Here is a 6,790-nt window from a genome sequence, read left to right as displayed (position 1 = left end):
TTGGTTGCTAACCTTATGTATGGCATAAGAAATTTCATGGAGGCAGAGAGGGAGGAAGGTGTCTCCAATAGTCTTAGGATGAGCACCCGAGAAAAAACCTAATGCACTTTCCACTCCCATGTCTTAGTGAAATCTACCCTATGATTTCTCAAAGTTTGGTAGTTAATCCTAGCAGAGAAAATTGCACCAAGGCAGAGGGAGAAGGAAGGTGACACTAAACCTAATGCACCTTCCTCTCCCTTGCCCAAGCGAAATCTACCTTGATATGATCTCTCAACGGTGGCCGACAAATCAAACTTCAAAACATCATTAGTCTCATAAACTTAAAAAGGGCCTCAACTTAGAGGCACAAGTTATAAAAGCAACAACCGTGGACTTTCACAATTACACACCTTCTTGTCCCATACCTCATAGAGTATGAGAGGGATTGAATAAAAAGATGTGTAACTTTGACAGTCATGCTACTACCCTTAACCATGTAAGTGCATAATCATCACAAGCCCATGCGAGCAAAAATTCAACTAAAAATTCTATAACAGAAAACTGATCCACTAAAATTCTAAAATTCACCTAAATTATTCGGAATGCACCTTAACTCTAATTCGTCTATTCTCAACTATCTAAAATTGTGCTAAGGAATGGCAGAAAAAAATTATTCATTTGTGCCTCAGTTATGTGTCCTAGAAATTAAATGTGATATTATGGATAGTAGCGTTTAGGTAATTTGCACGATCTAAACCTTGATACCACACAATATCACGTGAACAAGAAGTAAAACACAAGCATCTACACCATTGACCATATTGCACCTATATTTTCAAACATAACCCATAGAGCCCTGCTTTGAACTATAGTAATATGCATACTTAAGTTGTAAAGTCTAATTTAAAATGTTGATATAGTTATGACCTAACTTATTTAAGCAATGACTTGTTATTATTTATCTTTATTTCGTTAAAACCATAGAACTTCCCCAACATCAACTATATTGATTGTTTGTCTATTAGCATGCTTAAGATTGCTTGCAAAAGTACTGATCAATGATAAATACTAATATTAATAGTGTTTTTCAAAATGTGTGAAATGTGGTGTGGTTGGTAGTGTGAGTGGGTTAATAAATAAATTCCAAAGATTGATTTGACGGGGATGAGTTAGGTATCCCATACATAGTTGTTATGACGTTGTGGTGAGGCGTCGCGACCCACCACCTACACACGTTTGCAACGCTTATGGCGTGCGGTGTAATGACATCATACACACATCAGCGTGGCGAATACACATATCGTAGTCTAGGATATCTATTCCCCGTGCTGATAGTACTACTTGGTTGAGAGATAGAGAGAGACAGAGAGTACTACATGGAGAGAGATAGAGAGAGTACTACTTGGTTGGCATCGAATCAAAGTAGAGAGACAGAGAGAGAACTACATGGTTCACTGGTTGGCATCGAATCAGAGTAGAGAGATTGAGAGAGAGACAGAGAGCTTCAGACTGAGAGAGAGATAGAGACTGAGACTGAGAGAGAGAGAGAGAGAGATAGAGAGAGAGAGTACCTTCTATGATGAATGACAAATGGGAGATGACGAGCGAGGGATCCAGGTAGGCAAGGGGTGACTGGCGAGGTGGACGGTGGACGACGAGGTGGGCAAGGATCCAAGCTGGGGTGGGCCGAGGGTGACCGTCTCGGTGGTGGTAGCAACAGTGATAGCGACAGCAGTGGCGGCAACGGCGTGTATTTCTCCTTACAGCCAGGATAAAATGTCATCGTGTTTGTTCTAAACAAGATATATCTCTTTGAATCCACGCCTTAACAAGTGATCATACACATTGTCAGATTTTGAGAACTTCTTCTCATTCTTGCAATCACAACATGGACACCAAATTGCCATTTTACCCTGACCTTCCATATCTGCAACCCGCGCCAATCAAGAAGACTTCACCCCGCTTATGTACTCATTATAAGTACGTCAATAAAGGTACATTCAACTTCGGTCAACCATCTACAAATTGAAAAATATTAATTATAAATAGAAACGACAGAGAAGGTAGAACAAGTATAAAAATTCTAACTAAATTTAACTAAATTAAGTGTGTATGTGTGTTCTAGTGATATTCAAGACAACAATTAACACCCAAATATGATACAAGTTATCTATGGCGAAGGATCCCAGCTAATTTCTAATAGGCAAAGATAGGTTCTAATCCCATTCAAATATATGTGGCCCGAGTAGGTTTACATGCTCTTGTACGGTTCTAGGAAAAAATTTGGTAGCACCTCCCCGCTGTTCTCCAAATATATGTCTTGACAACGAGGTGAGGATGTGTATCCGGAGAATAGGGAAACGCCACCGAAATTCTCTCTAGAACCATACAAGAGCACAGAAACCTACTACTTGGGTCACATATCCTCGAACTATCCAAAGTACATGAATAATTCAAAAGCATCTTCCTATAAATATGACGAGTTACCAAGTCATATTTATAATCAAATACTCCCGAACGGGAGACGTAGGTTACGCATGTACACTAAAGGGGACAATCCACACATATCAAAATCTGAGAGAAAGAGCAAAATTATTGATTCCAACTCAAACCCTAGAATCCACCATGCATATATGAGCAAGAGGAGGAGAGGGAGGAGTCAAACCTTCAAAGGCCAGGGACAAACACCAACTTCAAATCACCGAGATTTGATTTAGCCTCAACAGAATCGCCAAAAAAATCACCCCTTTGCCGACCAGTCGCGGCAGATAGACACAGTCTGATCATGCTGCTTGGGGAATAAAATAACAGTAAACATCACTCATTAGTGACGGGTTATAAGGACAACCGTCACTCATGAGTGAGCCATTAGTGACTAGTCTTATAACAACCCGTCACTAATGAGTGGCCCCGAGAAGGAGCCGCCAATGCTACATTTAGTGATGAGTTATAAGGACACCTGTCACTAATGACTTAACATTAGTGACGGATAAGTCATTAGTGACGGGTTATAAGGACACCTGTCACTAATTTTTTAACATTAATGACGGATGATAAGGATACCCGTCACTAATGACACATTAGTGACGGGTGAAAACTAAGACCCATCACTAATGACTTATACAAGAAGAGATCACTTTCATAATAGAGGCATGCATGCAAACAGAGAGTACTTCAACAGATCCCATTCAACAGAACTGAACTGAACTTCGATGGACAACATCATAAAGCAATATCAGGATTTGGCAGCCGTCTTCACATTCAAGAACACAGATATATATCCAGAAACTTGAATTTAACTCAAGTCAGTCATACAACATAGTTATACATATATTACGTACTTATCCAAATATCCATACATCATTACACTTGAGCATTTGCCGAAGCACGTAACCTTTGATATTTAACATAGTTGAAATCTACAATATTGTATCCTAGTACTTCATCGATATACATTAGCTCATGAATTAGTGCACTCTCTTTCGCATGACATGGACTACCCGATGCTTTACCAAAGACAATAAATAATATCTTATTAGATGATTCATTTCCACTTAAATAAAACCTTATATCAGCCATGAAGTTGCCTTCAGTAGTGAAGTCCACTCCAGGGCCATAAAAGTTTAATCCAAGATGCTCCATGGCTTGATCTAAGATAGCATGAAAGCTAATTGCCACAATGGTGTCACCAAAAATATACTAAAAGCAAAGAAAATAAAATTAAAAAAATAATACACGCTAACAGTAATGTATATCAAAATAACCGGATTACATATTATTGTACCATATCATATTCATCGAACTGAGCAAGCCTCTCATGATCGAAGCCAAATCCTCTTCATCCTCCTCAAGCGCTTTTATTCGAAAATAGTTGTAGTCAGGCAAAAAAAATCCATACTCCACAAGCACTTTCAGGCACCATTCAACGACGGCTTTTTCAGAATGCAACCAAATCGATGATGCACTGCCACAGGCCCTAATAGTGATATCCCCACTACTTTCTCCCCTTGAACGTATGTCAAAAGAGATAGATACTTTCACAAAAGTTCTTTCATCTATAGTGGATTGCACCAAAGGTACAGTACCACCTATCGCATGGATTACCTCTTTGAGCCATAGGATCGTTTTCAACACCCACATGATATTATGATATGAATTGAGCCTAATATACTATAAACTCAATTAAATTATTATGTCCTAATGAGTGTTACTATGAGCCTAACAATGGGGGAGAAAAAGAAAAGATGTTACTATGATCGGTCTCGATCGTGGCCAGTGGGGGAACGCCTAGAGGGTAGTGTACGCCTAGAGCATGAGTCGATGGAGGAGTTTTCGAGGTCCATCCAAGTCCACCATGGCAATAGCAATGGCCCTCACCACTACCTTGATCCATCGCCCTAACCCTAGCGGGTAGAGAGGGGCAACATCGTACGTCAGGCTGTGGTGGAGAGGGGAGGATGGCAACAGCGTCGGCGGTGAGGTGCGAACGACGACGAGGGCGGGAGGAGGAGGCGAGCAGGCGTGAGCGGAGATGAGAGTGGTCGAGAGAGAGAAATGAGCGGATAAGAGTGGTTGAGCAGATAGGAGTGGTCGATGAAGAAATTAGTGACGAGTGATAATAATACCCATCACTAATGAGTCAGTCATTAGTAACAGTAACAACTACGACCCATCACTAATTACATTAATATTAGTGATAGGTCTCATAACAACCCGTCACTAATGAGTAGGCTACATTTAGTGATGTGTGCCCCATATACCCGCCACTAATAACTGAATTATTAGTGTCAGACATTAATATGACCCGTCACTAATATCTTAGTGACGGGTCGTTCACTCTCTGTCACTAATGAATCCTCATTAGTGACAGGTCTTGACCGGGTCCTGATCCGAGCCACACATTAGTGATGGGTCAGCACTAGAGCCATCTACTAAGGAGCCGTCACTAAAGACGTGCCTTCTTTGATTGTTTCTTACGTAGTGCCATAGAGTTGTCCAATTATTGTAAACAAACCTATTCAAACTAATAGCTTTGTGGAAAGCTTTGTTTACACAAGATCTAATAAGCGAAACCTTAGCCGGTGAAGCCAGCAAAAAGCCAAATTTATTTTGGCCGAAATCTGCTTCCCAAACCTGTCTTGGATACTTGAAAACAAGCTTTCAGACAAAGCCAGGCTGGGTTGGGCCTACTCCGGTGTAGTTTCCGCCACCTTTTTCGATCAAGGAAGATTTATTGAACTCAGACAATTACAACAAGGTAATACAATCACTCTGAAAACACTCCCGGCCTCTGCATAGAAGATGCACACAGCCAAAAAGAAAAGACAAAAAACACCGTAAATATAACATAGGTGAAGATAGGAGATGTTAAGATGCTCTGATCCTCCAACTAGACCGCCACCCATACACCTGGGTAAAATACTCCCTGACCACCCTCTTCAAATGCTGGCATGCCACCGTAACCGTATCCCGAGAGTCCGGCTTTTGTAATATAGCCTAGGTACGGAGCTAGTGAGTACAAAGGTAGATAAGCAACAAAGGAGATGAAATATTTCTTTTATCAAATGCCATATCATTCCTATATAACCAAAGCGACCAGCAAGTAGCCACCGCCCCCAGCAGGACTTTCAGTTTTAAGTCCTTCCTAATGCCACGTAACCAAGTACTGAAAGTGGCATGTAGCCACTTGTATGATAGACCACACAACACGGGCAAGGTGGCAGTCGAAAAAAAGATGTTTAATTGTCTCTTCTTGGTGACAAAAACAACAGCTCATACTCCCTTGCCAATTGCGCTTAGCCAAATTGTCTTTTGTCAAGACAACACCTTGGCGTAAGTACCAAAGAAAATTTTTGACTTTGAGAGGCACCCTCAGTTTCCAAAGGCGTTTATTAAGATTAGGAACATCACTACGCACTAAGGCAAGATAGTGAAATTTCACTGAGAACTGCCGACTCGACGTTAAGTTCTAGTGGAACTCATCTTGCTCATGAGTAACCACAATATTAGCGATTCGAGGAAGTAAAGCATTCTATGATACTAATTTTGGCCATATAAGGTTTGTTCTAAAAGAAACATTTAGATGAAAGGTTTGGAGTACTTCCGCTACAGTATCCTGTTTGTTCCTTACAATATTGTAAAGGCAAGGATATTGTTCTCACAGAGGTGAATTTCCCAACCATTGATCTTCCCAAAACCTGATCTAGGTGCCATCTTTGATGGTGAAGGTTCCGAAGCATAGAAAATCTCGCTTCACATTCATGAGGCTAGCCTAGAAATGAGAATCCCCGACTTTCCACTGGACCTGTGATAAGGGTTTAGAACCCATGTATTTATTGTGAATCAGCTGTTGCCACATTCGATCAGACGTGAGCAACTTAAAAAGCCATTTGCTAAGTAAGGCAATATTCTTAGTACCTAGATCTTGAATCCCTAGGCCCCCTTCATCTCTGGGTTGGCACAAAATGTTCCACTTAACAAGGTGGTTATTTTTTCTTCTGACCATCACTTTGCCAATAGAACCTAGAGTCAAAATAGTCAAGCTTTTTAAGCATCCCCTCGGTATGAAAAGAAAGACATCACATAGGTAGACTACTAAGCACTGAATTTATCAATGTCATTCACCCGCCAGTTGAAAGATGTTTTCCTTTCTGACTAGCGAGTCTCTTCTCCAACCTTTCCTCGACCCCTTTCCAATCAGTATTCCTCGGTTTTCTATAATGAATAGGAATGACTAAATATCGCAAAGGGAAATCACCAGTACCACAATCGAAAAGCCCGGTGTACTGCTCGGACATGGAATGGGCTT

Source organism: Phragmites australis, chromosome 21, assembly GCF_958298935.1.
Source record: "Phragmites australis chromosome 21, lpPhrAust1.1, whole genome shotgun sequence".
Lineage (NCBI taxonomy): Eukaryota > Viridiplantae > Streptophyta > Magnoliopsida > Poales > Poaceae > Phragmites > Phragmites australis.
This window is presented reverse-complemented; position numbering follows the sequence as displayed.